We start from the raw sequence: 20,516 nt of genomic DNA, 5'->3' as shown, positions 1-20,516 counted from the left end.
GGTTGCAAGCATTCTTTCTATCCTATTTAATTGATCTTGAAATTGTTGGTTCGGATTAGGTTGGGCAGGTTGATTATTTTGGCCATGATATGGTGGTTGGGAGTAAGTGTTTTGTATGGCTTGGTATGATCTTTGGTTGGAGTTTTGGTATGTGGAATTGTTATGTTGGTTGGGGTTGTAAGGTTTGTGGTTTTGTGGTTGGGTTTGCTGGTTTTCCCACCCAAAGTTTGGGTGGTTTTTCCAGCCTGGGTTGTAAGTGTTGGAATGTGGATCATATGGTTGCCTTTGTTGATTTCCCACATAGTTGGCCTCTTCCCAATCACCTCCTTCAGTGCTTACCTCCTCTTGATCTTGTGTGTGTATTGCAGCCACTTGATTTGTTTCTAATTTCCTGGTGAGCTCTGCTAGTTGCTTGGCAAACACCTTGTTTTGGGCTAGAATTGTATCAACATGGTTCAGCTCCATGACTCCCTTGGTGTTGTGTCTCTCTGAAGCATAGTAGTACTCATTCTCAGCCACTGTCTCAATCACTTCAATGGCTTCTTCCACAGTCTTTTTCCTGTTCAATGAACCTCCTGATGAATGGTCTACAGCCTTCCTTGATTCATAAGAAAGTCTATCATAGAAAATATGCAATTGCACCCAGTCATGGAACATGTCTGGTGGGCATTTCCTTGTCAAATCCTTGAACCTCTCCCATGCCTCGTAGAGAGTTTCACCATCTTGTTGTCTAAAAGTCTGAACCTCAGATCGAAGCCTATTGACCTTTTGTGGGGGGTAGAAATGTGCCAGAAACTTGCTTTCCACCTCATCCCAGGTTGTTAGGCTCCCCCTTGGGAATGATTCCAACCACTTAGCTGCCTTGTCCCTAAGTGAAAATGGGAACAAGAGCAGTTTATAGGCATCTTCCTGGACTCCATTGGACTTCACAGTGTCGCAAATTCTCAGGAATTTTGTGAGATGTTGGTTTGGATCTTCATTAGCACTCCCACCAAATGAACAATGATTCTCCACCAGTGATATTAGCTGTGGTTTGAGTTCAAAATTGTTGGCCTGAATGGGTGGTTTCTGAATGCTGCTACCACAATTCCCAGAGGTTGGGTTTATGTATGAACCAAGAACCCTCCTCTCGGGAATGGCATTATTTCCATCAGCTCTCTCATGGTTGTGAACTTCTCTATCCATGTTGAGATCTAGAGCTTCCTCAAAATTGTCCTCAGATTCTCCTTCAGATTCTTCTTCTCCCAGTACTCTCTTCCCTCTTGCTTCCCTTCTAAGTTTATGAAGGGTCCTCTCTGGTTCGGTATATGGATGAGTTGATGTCTCTCCTCTCCTACCTGTCATACAAGAACACAGCACAGGCAACAAACAAGTGAAATACTCTTGGTTAATGGAAGAGTATGGTTAGAGCAGTTGAGGAATTAATTCAAATAGTTAGTGAGTCAGTGAGTTAGTTGCTTGAATTTAAAGGCATAAAGAAAGAAAGCAAATAACAGAGTGCAGAAATTAAAATTCAACAAGTAACTTGAACTGAATTAGCAAAACAAGAAAAATGCTCAATCTAGTTAACTTCCAATTTGAGAATTGTCAATCGAAAACCAATCCCCGGCAACGGCGCCATAAACTTGATAGCCATAAACTTGATAGCTACGATTTTAGGAAATTGCACGATCGACAAAAATTCCTTCCGGCAAGTGCACCGGTTATCGTCAAGTAAAAACTCACAATAGAGTGAGGTCGAATCCCACAAGGATTGGTTGAGTGAGCAATTCAGATTAGAAGTGTGTTCTAGTTGAGCAGAATCAAGATTTAGATGAGAATTGCGGAATGTAAAATTGGCGGGAAACGTAAATGGCAAGAAATTGAAATTTGCGGAATCTTAAATTGCATGAATTAAAGAGCTAGAAGCTAAATTGCTGAAATTAAAAGGGGATCGGGGTGATTGCATGAATTTAATTGCAGAATGTAAAGAGAAAGTGGTAGATCAGAAATGGGGAATTCATTGGGTTTCAGGAGATATTGAGATCTCCGAATCAAAACATTTTTTATCCCTTCCTCAACCAATGCATTCATTGAATTTTGCTTGGCAATCTTATATGATTGGATCCCAATCCCTTGGCTCACCAATTCTCTCTAAAAACAAACAAATTCCCAATCCCTTGGTTTAAATGTTCATAAGAAGAGATAATGCTCGATCACTGATTATACCACACAGTTTCATGAACCACAATTTGGTAGGATTACATGTCACAATATCCATCCAACCCCCAATCCAATTCACTGTGAGAAAGCTTCTCTAGCATGAATCCTCCATTCCTTTCCCAAGGTTCCGAAGGATTCCAATTATGGATAGTTTCTTTCCCAAGACAACTAACCAATGGAATTAGATCGAGAAGCTTTCTAACAAAATTCAAGAGAAAAGATTGAAGAAGAAGATAAAAACTATTATTGATTCATTGAATTACAATAGAGCTCCCTAACCCAATGAAAGGGGGTTTAGTGAGTCATAGCTCTGAATTCAATTACAAAAAGATGAAAACTAAAAAAATGATCCCCAAAAGTTCCCAGTGTAAAAGTCCCTAACTAACTTAAATTCTATCCTATTTATACACTTTCTAAATTGAGCTTCTGTTGTGTTTCTTGGGCTTTGAGGCCTTTCCCTGATTTCCTTTTGCTTTGGGTTTATGATCCATAATCCTGATGAGGCTGCTGATCCAATTCTGTAACATTCATTGAGCAAACTTAGTGATAATCAAGTAATGACACATGACTCAACAAATTGAAGTTCCAGACTCATCAATTCTTCAGGCCCAATCCCATAAATCATGATATTCAATTGGGTTTCATACCAGAGTATGTTTAAGTTAATGTTTGTGCTCAAATGCTAACTTAAACTGCAATATCTTTGGCCCAGAAACCTTTTCAATTAGTGGCGTTTAAGTTGCAGTTTAAGCTTAAACTGCAACTTAAACGTTGGACACTCCTGGAGGTGATATAAGTCGAACACGTTTAAGCTTCAGTTTAAGGTTAAACTGAAGCTTAAACGTGGAAATGGAAGAAGGCAACCCTGGAGTGTGGAATTGTCGAACACGTTTAAGCTTCAGTTTAAGGTTAAACTGAAGCTTAAACGTGGAAATGAAGAAAAGCCATCCTGGAGGGTAAAGGTCGAACACGTTTAAGCTCCAGTTTAAGCTTAAACTGGAGCTTAAACGTGGAAATGCAAAACGCAACCCTGGAGGAGAATGGTCGAACACGTTTAAGCTCCAGTTTAAGGTTAAACTGGAGCTTAAACGTGGAAATGGCTCCCTGGTGCTTTCAATTCTGGCGTTTAACTTCCAGTTTAAGGTTAAACTGGAAGTTAAACGCCACATGTGATTTTCAAGCTTCCATTATTGATTTTGTTGCTTCCTTGCCTAGCCTCTTCTTCCCTGAAATCATCCAAACAATTGCATCAAAGTCTTGCAAAATTTCATGAGAAATCTCCCATTCATAGCATTCAAGTAATATAACAAAAAACTCATGGAATTTGTATCAAAATCATACTGTTTGGATGGTTCATTGCTTTGTTGTTCATTTAACCATTCTTGGTTACTTTAAGCTCAAGAAAATGCATAAAACAGCTAAAACTAACAGAAAAATGCTAGTGAAACTAGCCTAAGATGCCTTGGCATCAGACGCCAAGCCAGTGGTCCAACCATAAAGGCGGCTGAATCCAGCCATGAAGGAAGTGGTGCAGAAGGAGGTCACTAAACTACTAGAGGCTGGGATTATTTATCCTATTTCTGACAGCCCCTAGGTAAGCCCTGTCCAAGTCGTCCCTAAGAAGGGAGGCATGACAGTGGTTCATAATGAAAAAAAATGAACTGGTTCCTACAAGAACAGTTACAGGATGGCGTATGTGTATTGATTATAGAAGGCTCAATACAGCTACCAGAAAGGATCATTTTCCTTTACCATTCATAGACCAAATGCTAGAAAGACTAGCAGGTCGTGAATACTACTGCTTCCTGGATGGATATTCAGGTTATAATCAAATTGCAGTAGAACCCCAGGATCAAGAGAAAACGGCATTCACATGCCCATCTGGAGTGTTTGCATACAGAAGAATGCCATTTGGCCTGTGCAATGCACCGGCAATCTTTCAAAGGTGCATGCTCTCAATTTTCTCTGATATGGTGGAAAATTTTCTGGAAGTCTTCATGGATGACTTTTCAGTATTTGGAGACTCATTCAGCTCCTGTCTTGACCATCTAGCACTTGTTCTAAAGAGATGCCAAGAGACCAACCTAGTTTTAAACTGGGAGAAATGTCACTTTATGGTGACTGAAGGAATTGTCCTTGGGCACAAAATCTCGAACAAGGGAATAGAGGTGGATCAAGCTAAGGTAGAGGTAATTAAAAAATTACCACCACCAGCCAATGTTAAGGCAATCCGAAGCTTTCTGGGGCATGCAGGATTCTATAGGAGGTTTATAAAGGATTTTTCTAAAATCGCCAAACCTCTAAGTAATCTGCTAGCTGCTGACACACCATTTATCTTTGATAAGGAGTGTCTACAGGCGTTTGAGACTCTGAAAGCTAAGCTGGTCACAGCACCAGTCATCTCTGCACCAAACTGGACATTACCATTTGAATTGATGTGTGACGCCAGTGATCATGCCATTGGTGCAGTGTTGGGACAGAGGCATGACAAGATCATGCACGTCATTTACTATGCTAGCCGTATTTTAAATGACGCACAGAAGAACTACACAACCACAGAAAAAGAATTACTTGCAGTGGTTTATGCCATTGACAAGTTTAGATCCTATTTAGTAGGATCAAAAGTGATTGTGTACACTGATCATGCTGCTCTTAAATATCTACTCACAAAGCAGGATTCAAAACCCAGACTCATCAGATGGGGGTTGCTTCTGCAAGAGTTTGATATAGAAATAAGAGACAGCCCGAATAGAACCAGTAGAAGGGTGTCCCTCCCTCTTACTGAGATCTCTGAGACCTTTCCGGATGAGTGATGCCAGGGCATTTTGGCCAGTTTCACTGACCTTTTCTTTACTGTTTTTAGGTAATTTCATGCATTTTCTTAGGAAATAAGTTAGTTTTGGGTAGATATTCACTCAGACCTTGATTCAAGCATACATTGTGCATTTTACATTGTTTCATGAGGATTTTGCATGATTTTAATGACAAAATTGTATATTGCATTACCCATGACTTGGACTAGAACTTTGATGCACTCTATTGCTTGATTTCAGGACCAAAGGAAGCAAGGAATGGGAGGTAACTTGCAAAGTTAAGGAGAAAAGTAATTGCCAAAAACACTCTCAAAAGCCATCAATGCCCACGTTAAAGAGTCACGTTAACTAAGTTAACGTGAACTCTAACGTGGAGAAGAGAAGTTGAGCCAACGTTAGTGACACTCAACATTGTCACTAATGTTGGCAATTGCTCACAAATGGCCACGTTAGAAGCCACGTTAACCTAGTTAACATGGCCTCTAACGTTAAAGGGGGAAGAGAAGCCAACGTTAGTGACACTCAACATTGTCACTAACGTTGGCCTAAGGTGCAAAGAGCCACGTTAACTCCCATGTTAACTTGGTTAACGTGGGAGCTAACGTAAGAGATGGAGAGTTGTCGACAACGTTAGTGACACTCAACATTGTCACTAACGTTGGAGCAACCACACAACCCCCAAGAGCCACGTTAACTTCCACGTTAACTTGGTTAACGTGGAAGCTAACGATGAGGAATGAAGAATGAGCCAACGTTAGTGACATTCAACATTGTCACTATTGTTGGGATGGATAAGAATGGCCACGTTAGAAGCCACGTTAACCCAGTTAATGTGGACTCTAACGTGAGACCTAGGGGCACACTTGAACGTTAGTGACAATGTTGAGTGTCACTAACGTTCTCGAAGGTTGGCAAAAGCCACGTTAGAAGCCACGTTAACCTAGTTAACGTGAGCTTTAACGTGAAGCAAGGAGGGGCACACTTGAACGTTAGTGACAATGTTAAGTGTCACTAACGTTCTCGAAGGCTAACAAGGCAACGTTAAAAGCCACGTTAACCCAGTTAACGTGGGCTTTAACGTGAGGCAAAGGGGTGCATGGCAACGTTAGCGACAATGTTAAGTGTCACTAACGTTCTCGAACTTGTATTTTCACTAAATGATAAAAACCCCTAACGTCTTGAGCTAAAGTCTATGCCTACTTCACACTATCTCTCTGCAAGTAAGCCAAGCCCAATTGAAGAAAGGAACTGCTTCAAACTCAAAGATCCAGAGGCCCAAGACTTGAAGAGCTAACTAGAAGCTGAGAAGAGTAGTATATATAGGAGTAGTTTTGAAAGAGAGAGGAGCTTTTGGAAGGAGCTAGGACAGAGAACCACTCTCTGTATTTACTTTCTTTGTACTTCTAGCTTTATCATGTATTCTCCATCTTTGATTTTGATTTCTAGAGCTATGAACAACTAAAATCCTTTCATTGGGTTAGGGAGTTCTGTTGTAATTTGATGGATCAATACTAATTTTCTTATTCTTCTTCTATCTTTCCTTTTGATTTTACTTGAAAGCTTTCGATCCTCATCCAATTGGATAGTTATCTTGGAAAAGAAGCTATTCAAACATGGATCTCTTCGGATCCTTGAAAGAGGAATGAAGAGATTAGCTAGAAATGCTTTCTCATGCTGGACCAAATTGAGTTTGGATGGGTATGTGGCTATAACCCTCTAAGCATTTGATTTGGGAAGTGCATGTGGTATAATCAGTTACCACACTTTATCTCTTCTCATGAGCAATTGACCAAGGAATTGGCTATTGATCAAGATTTGAGAGATTGAATTGCAAGAAATTGTGATTCAATCACTTAAGATTGCCAAGGAGATCAATGAGTGCATTGATTGAGGAAGACATGAAAATAAAATTGATCAGGAGAATGTAACATCTCCTAAGCCCAATGAACTCCCCATTTCTGATCTTACCCATTCTCTTTATTTTCTGCAATTTACTTTTATGAGCAATTCCCCCATTCCCATTTACAATTCTGCTATTTACTTTCAGTCATTTACTTTCCTGCCATTTTAATTTCTGCAATTATCAACTCTATTCATGGATTCGCTCAACTAGATTATTCCTCTAATTAAAGTTGCTTGATCAATCAATCCCTGTGGGATTCGACCTCACTCTATTGTGAGTTTTTACTTGACGACAAATTCGGTACACTTGCCGAATGGGAATTTGTTGAGAGGCAAATTTTACCCCGATCAAGTTTATGGCGCCGTTGCCGGGGATTGATTGTGCATCGACAATTATTACATTAGAGGATCACTAGATTGAGCATTTGTATTTTGTTTGATTTAATTTTCTGTTTGGTTAATTTGCTTTCCGTCTTAGTTTAATTCTTCCCCTCCCCTGTTTCTGAGTTTTTCTTTGCTATTTACAATTCAGTTCACTAACCCACTAACTGTTTGATATATTGCATCACTGACACTAACAAGTTATTCTAACAAGATACTTTCTGCATTGCTTTTCTTGCTTGTACTCTGTTGGTTGTATGACAGGGAGAAGAAGCAGAGCCTCAACTTCCTTTGATTCTGAACCTGAGAGAACCTTCTTAAGATTAAGAAGGGATGAAAAAGAAAAACGTGTAGTGGGTGCTGAAGAAGAGGAGGAACACTGTGAAGAATACTTTGAAATAACCATGGAAGACCATCGTGAGGAAGAGGTGCACAACCATGGTGGAGAAGATAGAGCAAATCCTGGTGGGGAAGATAGAAGAGTCTTGGGCTCTTACATTAACCCGAACCCAGGGAACTGCGGAAGTAGCATCCAAAAACCAACCATCCATGCCAGCAACTTTGAACTAAAGCCACAGCTCATCACCCTCGTTCAGAACAATTGCTCGTTCGGAGGAGGTGTCCAAGAAGACCCCTACCAACACTTAAACACCTTCCTGAGAATATATGACACAGTGAAGTCCAATGGCGTTCAACCAGACGTCTATAGATTGTTGTTGTTCCCATTCTCTCTCATAGACAAGGCAACCAAGTGGTTGGAGTCTTTTCTAAAAGATAGCTTGACAACTTGGGATGATGTTATGAACAGATTCTTGGCAAGATTTTACCCTCCTCAACGAGTCAATCGGCTGAGAGCTGAGGTCCAAACTTTCAGGCAACAAGATGGTGAGACTCTATATGAATCATGGGAGAGGTTTAAAGACCTAACAAGGAGATGTCCATCTGATATGTTCAATGAATGGGTGCAGCTGCAAATCTTCTATAAAGGATTGTCATATGAATCTAAGAAGGTCGTAGACCATTCATCCGGAGGTTCTTTGAACAAGAAGAAGACCATCGAGGAAGCCACAGATGTCATTGAAACTGTAGTTGAGAATGACTACTTCTATGCTTCCGAAAGAGGGAACACTAGAGGGGTAATGGAGCTGAACAATGTAGATGCTCTGCTTGCTCAAAACAAGGTCATCACCAAGCAGCTAACTGACCTCACCAAGAAGATGGAGAGAAGTCAAGTGGCAGCAATCACCACTTCAACTCAAGAGGAAGCAAGTGAAGAGGAACAAGGCACTCAGGAGCAAGCCAACTACATTGGGAATTCACCTAGATACAACCATGATCCATACTCCAAGACCTACAACCCTGGATGGAGGAATCACCCAAACTTTGGGTGGGAGAATCAAAAAGACCAAGGCCAAGATCAGAGACGTCACAACCCCAACAACACAGCTCCCCAACAATTCACATAGAGGACATACCAACAAAACCACAGCAATACATCTCACTCTTCTACCTCTACCCCCAACATACCATCACTTGATGATAGAATCTCTAAGATTGAAACCTTGCTTGAGAGCATATGCAGAGACATCCAAGACAGTAAAGCATTCCGAGAGGAAGTGCAGTCAAATATGCAGAACCAAGATGCTGCCATTGAGAAGCTTGAAACACAAGTTGGTTACCTATTCAATCAGACTTCTAGCAACAACAGAAGTAAAAAGGAGGAGTGTCAAGCTATCACTCTAAGGAGTAGGAAGGAACTGAAGGGATTTGACCAGAAGAAACTAGAAGAAGAGTCAATTGACGAAGGAGAAAGGCAAGATGGAGATCAGAGCCCAACTTCTAAAAGTCAAAAAGAAGAAGGGAAGCTGAAGCCGGATGTCCCGAGAGTTCCATACCCTCAACAATTGAAGAAAAAGGGGGATGACAACCAATTTTTGAGATTTTTAGAAATCTTCAAAAAGCAACAAATCAACATACCCTTTACTGAAGCAATAGAACAAATGCCTCTCTATGCCAAGTTCTTAAAGGAGCTCATGACTAAGAAGAGAAGCTGGAAGAACAACGAAACTGTGATACTGATCAAAGAATGCAGTGCTATCATTCAGCACAAATTACCCCAGAAATTGAAGGATCCAGGGAGTTTTCAGATCCCCTGTGTCATAGGTGAGATCACGGTAGAGAAGGCTCTTTGTGACCTAGGAGCCAGCATCAATTTGATGTCAGTAGCTATGATGAGGAAGATGAATATCGAAGAGGCTAAACCAACAAAGATGGACGTACAATTGGCAGACCAATCATTCAAGTTCCCTCACGGCATAGTAGAGAATTTGTTGGTAAAGGTGGGAGAGTTCATATTCCCAGCAGATTTTGTGGTCCTGGATATGCAAGAGGAACCCAAGGCTTCCATTATCCTGGGGAGGCCCTTCTTGGCCACTGCAGGAGCTGTCATTGACGTCCAAAAAGGTGACCTCACCTTGAGATTACACAATGAAGAGATGACCTTCAACGTATTCAAGGCCATGAGTTACCCACCAGAGCAATTCGGAGAATGCATGAGGTTAGATGCGCTTGAGGATGAAGTACATGAGGACTTTGAGGAAGAAGAACCTGAAGAGCCAGAGAGGGTAGTAGGGGAGGAATATGAATCAAGTGAAGAGGTTGCAGCAACAGAAATTCATACACAAGAAGCGCCCAAGGTGGAAAATCAAAAGTCAGAGGCACCAAAGCTTGAGCTCAAAGCACTGCCACCTACTCTCAAATATGCATATTTGGGGAAAAACGGAAGTTACCCAGTAATCATAAGCTCATCCCTCAACCAGGATCAAGAGGATGAACTACTCCAAGTACTGCGGAGGCACAAGGATGCCATTGGATGGACTCTTGCTGACCTGAAAGGAATAAGTTCAGCCATATGCATGCACAAGATACTGCTAGAAGAAGATGCCAAACCATCCATTCAATCTCAAAGGAGGCTGAACCCAATTATGAAAGAGGTGGTGCAGAAAGAGGTTATGAAGTTATGGCAGGGAGGGGTGATATACCCTATCTCAGACAGCCCATGGGTCAGCCCTGTACATGTTGTCCCAAAGAAGGGAGGAATAACTGTAGTTCCAAATGAGAGGAATGAACTAATTCCTACAAGGACCGTCACTGGATGGCGGATGTACATAGACTACAGAAAACTCAATGAAGCTACACGAAAAGATCATTTCCCGCTTCCATTCATGGACCAGATGTTGGAACGACTTGCAGGCCATGCATTTTATTATTTTCTCGATGACTATTCAGGATATAACCAAATAGTGGTTGATCCTAGAGACCAAGAGAAAACCTCCTTCACATGCCCATATGGAGTGTTTTCCTATAGGCGCATGCCATTTGGGCTATGTAATGCACCTGCAACGTTCCAACGCTACATGCTTTCTATCTTCTCAGACATGATAGAGAAATTCATTAAAGTTTTTATGGATGATTTTTCAGTATTTGGAGATTTTTTTCCTAGTTGCCTACATCACCAAGCCCTGGTATTGAAGAGATGTCAAGAGACCAATCTGGTTTTGAACTGGGAAAAATGTCACTTCATGGTGACAGGAGGAATAGTGCTTGGTCATAAGGTTTCTAACCAGGGTATTGAGGTGGACAGAGCTAAAGTGGAAATTATTGAAAAACTTCCTCCACCCGGTGATGTCAAGGCAATTAGGAGCTTTTTAGGGCATGCAGGTTTTTACAGAAGGTTTATTAAGGATTTTTCAAAGATAGCAAAGCCCTTAAGCAATCTCCTTGTAGCTGACACACCATTTGTCTTCGATGAAACATGCATGTTGGCTTTTGAGAACTTGAAAATGAGGCTATCCTCTGCACCTATCATCTCCCCACCTGATTGGAACTTACCTTTTGAACTAATGTGTGATGCATCTGATTATGCAATAGGGGCAGTGTTAGGACAGAGGAAAGATAGCTCAGTCCATGTGATATACTATGCCAGCAAGGTCCTTAATGATGCTCAAAGAAATTATACCACAACCGAAAAGGAACTGCTGGCAATAGTATTCGCATTTGACAAGTTTAGATCATACCTCATTGGTGCAAAAGTGATTGTTTTCACATATCACACAGCACTTAAATATTTGTTTGCTAAGCAGGAATCAAAACCAAGACTAATAAGATGGATCTTATTGTTGCAGGAATTTGATATTGAAATCAGAGACAAGAAAGGAGTGGAGAACAAGGTAGCAGATCACCTCTCCAGAATCCCTCAAGATGAAGGTGGGGGACATGATACTCAAGTGAACGAGCTCTTCCCTGATGAGCAGTTGATGATAGTTCACAAGGCTCCATGGTTTGCAGACATAGCCAACTTCAAGGCAACTAGGGCTTTACCACCAGAGATACATAAACATCAGAAAAGAAAGCTCATCAATGATGCAAAATACTTTGTCTGGGATGAGCCATATCTCTTCAAGAAGTGTTCAGATGGAGTCCTCAGAAGATGTGTTTCGGAAGAAGAAGGACGAGAGGTGCTATGGAATTGCCACAGCTCAAGTTATGGAGGCCATTTTGGAGGGGACAGAACTGCAGCAAAGGTTCTACAAAGTGGTTTTTTTTGGCCAACCCTGTTCAAGGATGCCAAGGAACTGGTAAAAAGTTGCAACGAATGCCAAAGAGCGGAAAATTTGCCCAAAAGAAATGCCATGCCACAAAATTTCATTCTAGAGCTGGAACTGTTTGATGTGTGGGGAATAGATTTCATGGGGCCATTTCCAACTTCATATGCAAACAAGTACATCTTAGTAGCTGTGGATTATGTCTCCAAGTGGGTGGAGGCAATTGCAACTCCAACAAATGATAACAAGGTGGTTATGAACTTCCTCAGGAAGAATATTTTTAGCCGGTTTGGAGTCCCAAGAGCCCTCATCAGTGATGGAGGGAGCCATTTTTGTAACAGACCATTAGAGGCCCTTCTCCTACGATATGGGGTAAAACACAAGGTAGCCATACCTTACCACCCCCAAACAAATGGACAAACTGAGATCTGCAACAGAGAACTAAAGAGAATTTTGGAAAAGACTGTGGGTGCATTAAGAAAGGATTGGTCAAAGAAGCTGGATGATGCTCTTTGGGCATACAGAACAGCATTCAAAACACCACTTGGAATGTCCCCATATCAGCTGGTGTACGGTAAAGCCTGTCACTTACCACTGGAGCTAGAACACAAAGCTTTATGGGCTATCAAGATGCTAAATTTTGATAGCATTGCTGCTGGTGGAAAGAGAATCTTGCAGCTGCAAGAGATGGAGGAATTCAGGTCACAAGCCTATGAGAATACCAAGATGTACAAGGAGAAGGCAAAGAGAAGACATGACTCACATCTTGCACCCAGAAGTTTCGAAAGGGGGCAGCGAGTGCTCCTATACAATTCCAAACTAAGGCTGTTCCTAGGAAAACTCAAATCAAGGTGGTCCGGGCCCTTTCTTGTCACAAAGGTCTCGCCGTACGGGCATGTAGAAGTCATGGATGAAGGGTCAGAAAGGACTTTTACAGTGAATGGACAAAGACTCAAGCATTATCTGGGTAACATGGGGGAAAACCCATAATGAAATACCATTTCAAGTGAGTGAGGACTCGTCGAGCTAGCGACGATAAAAAAAGCGCTTTGTTGGGAGGCAACCCAACCTCAGGTAGTCATTTTCATCTTCATTTCAATAAAAATCACAAGTTGTCTCCTCTGTATTGCAAGGAGCTAAGTTTGGTGTTTCACACCAGAACAATCAAAAGAGACAGTGTAATTCTAAGTTTGGTGTTCCACCAAAAGGACATTTAGTTAGAATTACACCTGCTCCCAAAACACATTGCTAGCTCTAACCAATTGAGGGAAACCACTTAGATGTAGTTAGACTTTAGATAATCATTGTTCTGTTAACAACAAGATATGAGTTGTCAGCGTATGTGCAAGATTGTGTACTAAACAAGGAACTAAGTTTGGTGTTCACACACCAAATCAAGTTCATAAGACACAAGCACATGCAAGCTAATTATTCCTCAAGTGCTTTGGGAACAAGCAACTTCCAATAACTTTACAGGAACCTTATGGTGCACCCTCGCTTAAGGAAGCAAAGAGCAAGAGGAGAACGAAAAGAAGGCGATTAGAAGTTGTCACCTGAAGGTTGTATTGTCTCTTAATTCCATATATTTATAGTTCGAACATTGGAAGCTCAAATGCAATCTTGATTAATGATTACCAGTGAGGCCTAAACAATTTTTTTTACTCTACCTTGTTGTTGAGCATGGTCTGTGATTCTGGTTTAAGTGTCACTGCATCTTTCCCTTATTTACTTGTAAGCCTGTCTATTTGTATGAAGAAGAGAATGTCTATGTTTACAAAAGACCAGAGTAGAGTTCATAATGTGGAAGTGCATTCATGAATCTTTGGGGGTAGTCATAAGTTAGCTAAGTTGGTTCAACCACAAGGTTAGGATGACAACTATCTATCCTGAATGCTTTACTTTTGATATACCCATGAGACTAAGATAACAACAAGATCCTAATAAGAGAAAAGGGAAAGAACAAGGGAAGTGAAAAACAAAAGAAAAAGAGTAAGCAATAAGGCTAGGCACCAATGGTTTACCCTAAGACATGTGTCTGTGGTGCTCCTGTGTGAGGGATCTACTTGGATGAATAAGCTCTTTGGGGTGCTTCATCACCTGGTAACTTGGGTTAACTAACCCGGGATTATCAGCTGAAAATCCACTATCAAGAGTAACCCTCATCACAGAGCATTTACTAACCCAAAGAGGTGCTGGACACCAAGGTCTGAAGAAAAGAAAATAAATAAACTATATGCCTGTGGTGTGTATGTATGGGGGAGAGACTTGAGTAAGTAAGTCCTTAGGGGTGCTTTAACACCTAGCACCTTGAACCAACTGGTTCGGGAATGTTGGCTGAAAGCTTATCCTAAAGAGTTGCCCCCTTACAAAACACTTAGCCTAAATAACACAAACAGCCCTTGAAATAACAATAAAAGGATCGGATCAATAAATAAAGGTCTCATGGGATATAACAAAGTGAGTATTTTAGGAGGTGATAAAGGTTTGAAAGCCAGTAGTGGAATGAACCTAAGTTGCTATGCATGAAACCACCATAAAATCAGTAATATGACTTCCACAAGAATGACTCATTTCTCTGGAGATTCCATTCATCATTCTCTTATTCCAGTACTTGCTTAGGGACAAGCAAGCTTTAAGTTTGGTGTTGTGATGCCAGGGTATTTTGGCCAGTTTTACTGACCTTTTCTTTACTGTTTTTAGGTAATTTCATGCATTTTCTTAGGAAATAAGTTAGTTTTGGGCAGATATTCACTCAGACCTTAATTCAAGCATACATTGTGCATTTTACATTGTTTCATGAGGATTTTGCATTATTTTAATGACAAAATTGTATATTGCATTACCCATGACTTGGACTAGAACTTTGATGCACTCTATTGCTTGATTTTAGGACCAAAGGAAGCAAGGAATGGGAGATAACTTGCAAAGTTAAGGAGAAAAGTAATTGCCAAAAACACTCTCAAAAGCCATCAATGCCCACGTTAAAGAGTCACGTTAACTAAGTTAACGTGAACTCTAACGTGGAGAAGAGAAGTTGAGCCAACGTTAGTGACACTCAACATTGTCACTAACGTTGGCAATTGCTCACAAATGGCCACGTTAGAAGCCACATTAACCTAGTTAACGTGGCCTCTAACGTTAAAGGGTGAAGAGAAGCCAACGTTAGTGACACTCAACATTGTCACTAACGTTGGCCTAAGGTGCAAAGAGCCACGTTAACTTGGTTAACGTGGGAGCTAACGTAAGAGATGGAGAGTTGTCGACAATGTTAGTGACACTCAACATTGTCACTAACGTTGGAGCAACCATACAACCCCCAAGAGCCACGTTAACTTCCACGTTAACTTGGTTAACGTGGAAGCTAACGATGAGGAATGAAGAATGAGCCAACGTTAGTGACACTCAACATTGTCACTAACGTTGGGATGGCTAAGAATGGCCACGTTAGAAGCCACGTTAACCTAGTTAACGTGGACTCTAACGTGAGACCTTGGGGCTCACTTGAACGTTAGTGACAATGTTGAGTGTCACTAACGTTCTCGAAGGTTGGCAAAAGCCACGTTAGAAGCCACGTTAACCTAGTTAACGTGAGCTTTAACGTGAAGCAAGGAGGGGCACACTTGAACGTTAGTGACAATGTTGAGTGTCACTAACGTTCTCGAAGGCTAACAAGGCAACGTTAAAAGCCACGTTAACCCAGTTAATGTGGGCTTTAACGTGAGGCAAAGGGGTGCATGGCAACGTTAGCGACAATGTTAAGTGTCACTAACGTTCTCGAACTTGTATTTTCACTAAATGATAATAACCCCTAACGTCTTGAGCTAAAGTCTATGCCTACTTCACACTATCTCTCTGCAAGTAAGCCAAGCCCAATTGAAGAAAGGAACTGCTTCAAACTCAAAGATCCAGAGGCCCAAGACTTAAAGAGCTAACTAGAAGCTGAGAAAAGTAGTATATATAGGAGTAGTTTTGAAAGAGAGAGGAGCTTTTGGAAGGAGCTAGGATAGAGAACTACTCTCTGTATTTACCTTCTTTGTACTTCTAGCTTTATCATGTATTCTCCATCTTTGATTTTGATTTCTAGAGCTATGAACAACTAAAACCCTTTCATTGGGTTAGGGAGCTCTGTTGTAATTTGATGGATCAATACTAATTTTCTTATTCTTCTTCTATCTTTCCTTTTGATTTTACTTGAAAGCTTTCAATCCTCATCCAATTGGATAGTTATCTTGGAAAAGAAGCTATTCAAACATGGATCTCTTCGGATCCTTGAAAGAGGAATGAAGAGATTAGCTAGAAATGCTTTCTCATGCTGGACCAAATTGAGTTTGGATGGGTATGTGGCTATAACCCTCTAAGCATTTGATTTGGGAAGTGCATGTGGTATAATCAGTGACCACACTTCATCTCTTCTCATGAGCAATTGACCAAGGAATTGGCTATTGGTGCACGAAATTGCAATCACACTTTTGCAATCCCGCACAACTAACCAGCAAGTGCACTGGGTCGTCCAAGTAATACCTTACGTGAGTAAGGGTCGATCCCACGGAGATTGTCGGCTTGAAGAAAGCTATGGTTATCTTGTAAATCTTAGTCAGGATATCAGAAATTATCAGGATTGATTGTGAAAAGCAAAAGAACATGAAATAAGTACTTGTTTTGCTGTAATGGAGAATAGGTTAAGGCTTTGGAGATGCTCGGCCTTCTGAATCTCTGCTTTCCTACTGTCTTCTTCCTCAAACACGCAAGACTCCTTCCATGGCAAGCTGTATGCAAGGGTTTCACCGTTGTCAGTGGCTACCTCCCATCCTCTCAGTGGAAATGTTCAACGCACCCTGTCACGGCACGGCTATCCATCTGTCGGTTCTCAATCTGGCCGGAATAGAATCCAGTGATTCTTTTGCGTCTGTCACTAATGCCCCGCCCTCAGGAGTTTGAAGCCCGTCACAGTCATTCAATCATTGAATCCTACTCAGAATACCACAGACAAGGTTTAGACCTTCCGGATTCTCTTGAATGCCGCCATCAGTTCTAGCTTATACCACGAAGATTCTGATTAAGGAATCCAAGAGATATATACTCAATCTAAAATAGAACGGAGGTGGTTGTCAGGCACGCGTTCATAGTTGAGAATATGATGAGTGTCACGGGTCATCACATTCATCCGGGTTAAGAACAAGTGATATCTTAGAACGGAAGCAAGCATGATTGAATAAGAAACAGTAGTAATTGCATTAATCCATCAAGACACAGCAGAGCTCCTCACCCCCAACCATGGGGTTTAGAGACTCATGCTGTAAGAAGTACACAAAGAAACGTGTAAAGTGTCATGAGGTACTGATACAATGTCAAAAGATCCTATTAATAGTGAACTAGTAACCTAGGGTATACAGAAATGAGTAAAATGACGTAAAAATCCACTTTTGGGTCCACTTAGTGTGTGCTTGGGCTGAGCATTGAAGCTTTCATGTGTAGAGACCTTTTCTGGAGTTAAACGCCAGCTTTCATGCCAGTTTGGGCGTTTAACTCCAATTTTTATGCCAGTTCCAGCGTTAAACGCTGGAAATTCTGAGGCTGATTTGCAACGCCGGTTTGGGCCATCAAATCTCGGGCAAAGTATAAACTATTATACATTGCTGGAAAGCCCAGGATGTCTACTTTCCAACGCCGTTAAGAGCGCGCCAATTGGGCTTCTGTAGCTCCAGAAAATCCACTTCGAGTGCAGGGAGGTCAGAATCCAACAGCATCTGCAGTCCTTTTCAGTCTCTGAATCAGATTTTTGCTCAGGACCCTCAATTTCAGCCAGAAAATACCTGAAATCATAGAAAAACACACAAACTCATAGTAAAGTCCATAAAGGTGAATTTTAACTAAAAACTAATAAAAATATACTAAAAACTAACTAGATCACACTAAAAACACACTAAAAACAATGCCAAAAAGCATATAAATTATCCGCTCATCACAACACCAAACTTAAATTGTTGCTTGTCCCGAAGCAACTGAAAATCAAAGTAGGATAAAAAGAAGAGAATATACTATAGACTCCAAAATAACAAAGAAACTTAGCTCCAACCAGATGAGCGGGACTAGTTGCTTTTTGCTTCCGAACAGTTTTGGCATCTCACTTTCTTCTTTGAAGTTCAGAATGATTGGCATCTATAAGAACTCAGAATTCAGATAGTGTTATTGTTTCTCCTAGTGAAGTATGATGACTCTTGAACATAGCTACTTTATGAGTCTTGGCTGTGGCCCAAAGCACTCTGTCTTCTAGTATTACCACCGGATACATACATGCCACAGACACATAATTGGGTGAACCTTTTCAGATTGTGACTCAGCTTTGCTAGAGTCCCCAATTAGAGGTGTCCAGGGTTCTTAAGCACACTCTCTTTGCCTTGGTTCACAACTTTATTTCTTTCTTTTTCTTTCTTTTTCTTTTTCTTTCTTTCTCTTTTTTTTTCGAATTTTTTTTTTGTATTCACTGCTTTTTCTTGCTTCAAGAATCAATCTGATGATTTTTTTAGATCCTCAATAACAGTTCTCTTTTTCCTCATTCTTTCAAGAGCCAACAATTTTAGCATTCTCAAAACAACAAATTCAAAAGACATATGCACTGTTCAAGCATTCATTCAGAAAACAAAAAGTATTGTCACCACATCAAACTAATTCAACTAGTTTCAAGGATAAATTCGAAATCCTGTACTTCTTGTTCTTTTGTGATTAAAGCATTTTTCATTTAAGAGAGGTGGTGGATTCATAGGACATTCATAGCTTTAAGACATGAATTTTAAATTTTATTAATTATGAATTAAGAACAAGACTCAAAAATAGATATAAGATGAGACTAAAAAATAGAAAACAAAATTTTAAATAGGCTCCTAATGATAGAGGTTTTTCACAGAGTTAGGACTCAACAACCTTGATTTTGAGAAGTGGATGCTCCCTCAAATTGAGGGGAGAACTTTTGGCGTTTCAGTTCTTGAAGTTCACGCCCCTGCTTCTCTTGTTCCTTCAGCAATTTGCAGAGCATGCAGTTCTGATTCTGCTGTTCTTCCTTAAGTTGCTCCATAGTCTCTTGCAACTTGGTGATAGATGCTTCTAGGCTGGCCCAGTAGCCAATTTCAGGAAATTCAGGGAGGAACTCCTGCGCCCTCCTTTTGATAGAGTTGTCTTGTATTTGTCCTTCCATTGACTTCTTGGTGATTGGATGTTCAATGGGTATGAATTCATCTACTCCCATCTTTACCCCAGCCTCTTTACAGAGCAAGGAGATCAAGCTTGGGTAAGCCAATTTGGCTTCAGTGGAATTCTTATTTGCAATTGTGTAGATCTCACAAGCAATCACATGATGAACCTCCACTTCTTTTCCAAGCATAATGCAATGAATCATCACTGCTCTCTTGATAGTGACCTCAGAACGGTTGCTAGTGGGCAGTATGGAACGCCCAATAAAGTCTAGCCAACCTCTTGCAATTGGTTTGAGGTCTCCCCTCTTGAGTTGGTTTGGGACACCCTTTGAATTGGTTATCCACTTAGTTCCAGGGAGGCATATGTCCTCTAGAACTTGATCCAACCCTTTATCTGCTCTCACCATTCTCCTATTAAAGGATTCAGGATCATCTTGCAGTTGAGGCAATTTGAAGATTTCTCTTATTTTGTCCAGATGGAAGTACATAACTTTCCCTCTGACCATGGTTCTGTAAGTATGGTAAGCGGTTCCAGTCATTCTCTGCTTATCTGTTAGCCACAGATTTGAGTAGAATTCCTGAACCATATTCCTTCCAACCTTTATCTCAGGATTGGTTAGAACTTCCCATCCTCTGTTTCGAATTTGCTCTTGGATCCCCGGATATTCATCTTCTTTTAGATCAAATTTAACTTCCGGGATCACTGACCTCAGACCCATTATTTTGTGATAATGGTCTTCATGTTCTTTGGTTAAGAACTTCTCTTGATTCCAAAGATTCTTTGGATTATTCTCTTTCTTTTCTCTTAAATTGGTTTGTTTTCCCTTAGGAGCCATGATCTTGATGAATCTTGGCTTAGTGATCACGGAAAAGCACACCAAACTTAGGGGTTTGCTTGTCCTCAAGCAAAAGAAAGGAAAGGAGAGAGGAGAAGAGCAAATTCGAATGGTGTGGGGGAATGAGGAGGCCGAACATGTTTTAATAAGGGGGGGGGGAAGGAGATTTCGAAAAAATTTGAAAAGAGATTTGAGAAGATATGGAGAGAATTTGAGAGAAGGGTGAGTTTTTGAACAAGATTTGGGATTGATTTGAGAGAGATTTGAAGAATGGTTTTGATTTTTTGAAGATTTGAAAGTGAATGATGAAAGGTTGAAGTGTGTTTATGTGGAAATGTATGAGTAAGAAAAGGAAGGTTTTGAAAAAATTTGATTGGAAAGCAAAATCTTGGTCCCCCACCTTTCTGGTGTTAAACGCCCAGAATGGCATCCATTCTGGCGTTTAACGCCCATTTGTTGCCCATTGTGGGCGTTTAACGCCCAGCCAGGTGCCCTGGCTGGCGTTAAACGCCAGAATCCCCTTTGTCACTGGGCGTTTTACTAAACGCCCAGGATGCTGCACACCTGGCGTTAAACGCCCAGAATGGT

The 20,516-nt window shown here is 40.9% G+C and overlaps 1 non-coding gene across 1 annotated transcript; it reads left to right on the top strand.

Annotated features, from left to right (window-relative positions):
* The first annotated feature begins 655 nt into the window (after positions 1-655).
* On the top strand, positions 656-759 carry LOC130942943 (small nucleolar RNA R71). The gene has a single exon (XR_009071487.1). It is a non-coding gene; the product is annotated as a small nucleolar RNA R71 (small nucleolar RNA).
* Positions 760-20,516: the final 19,757 nt, after the last annotated feature.

The sequence above is a fragment of the Arachis stenosperma genome, chromosome 7 (genome assembly GCF_014773155.1).
Source record: "Arachis stenosperma cultivar V10309 chromosome 7, arast.V10309.gnm1.PFL2, whole genome shotgun sequence".
Lineage (NCBI taxonomy): Eukaryota > Viridiplantae > Streptophyta > Magnoliopsida > Fabales > Fabaceae > Arachis > Arachis stenosperma.
This window is presented reverse-complemented; position numbering and strand designations above follow the sequence as displayed.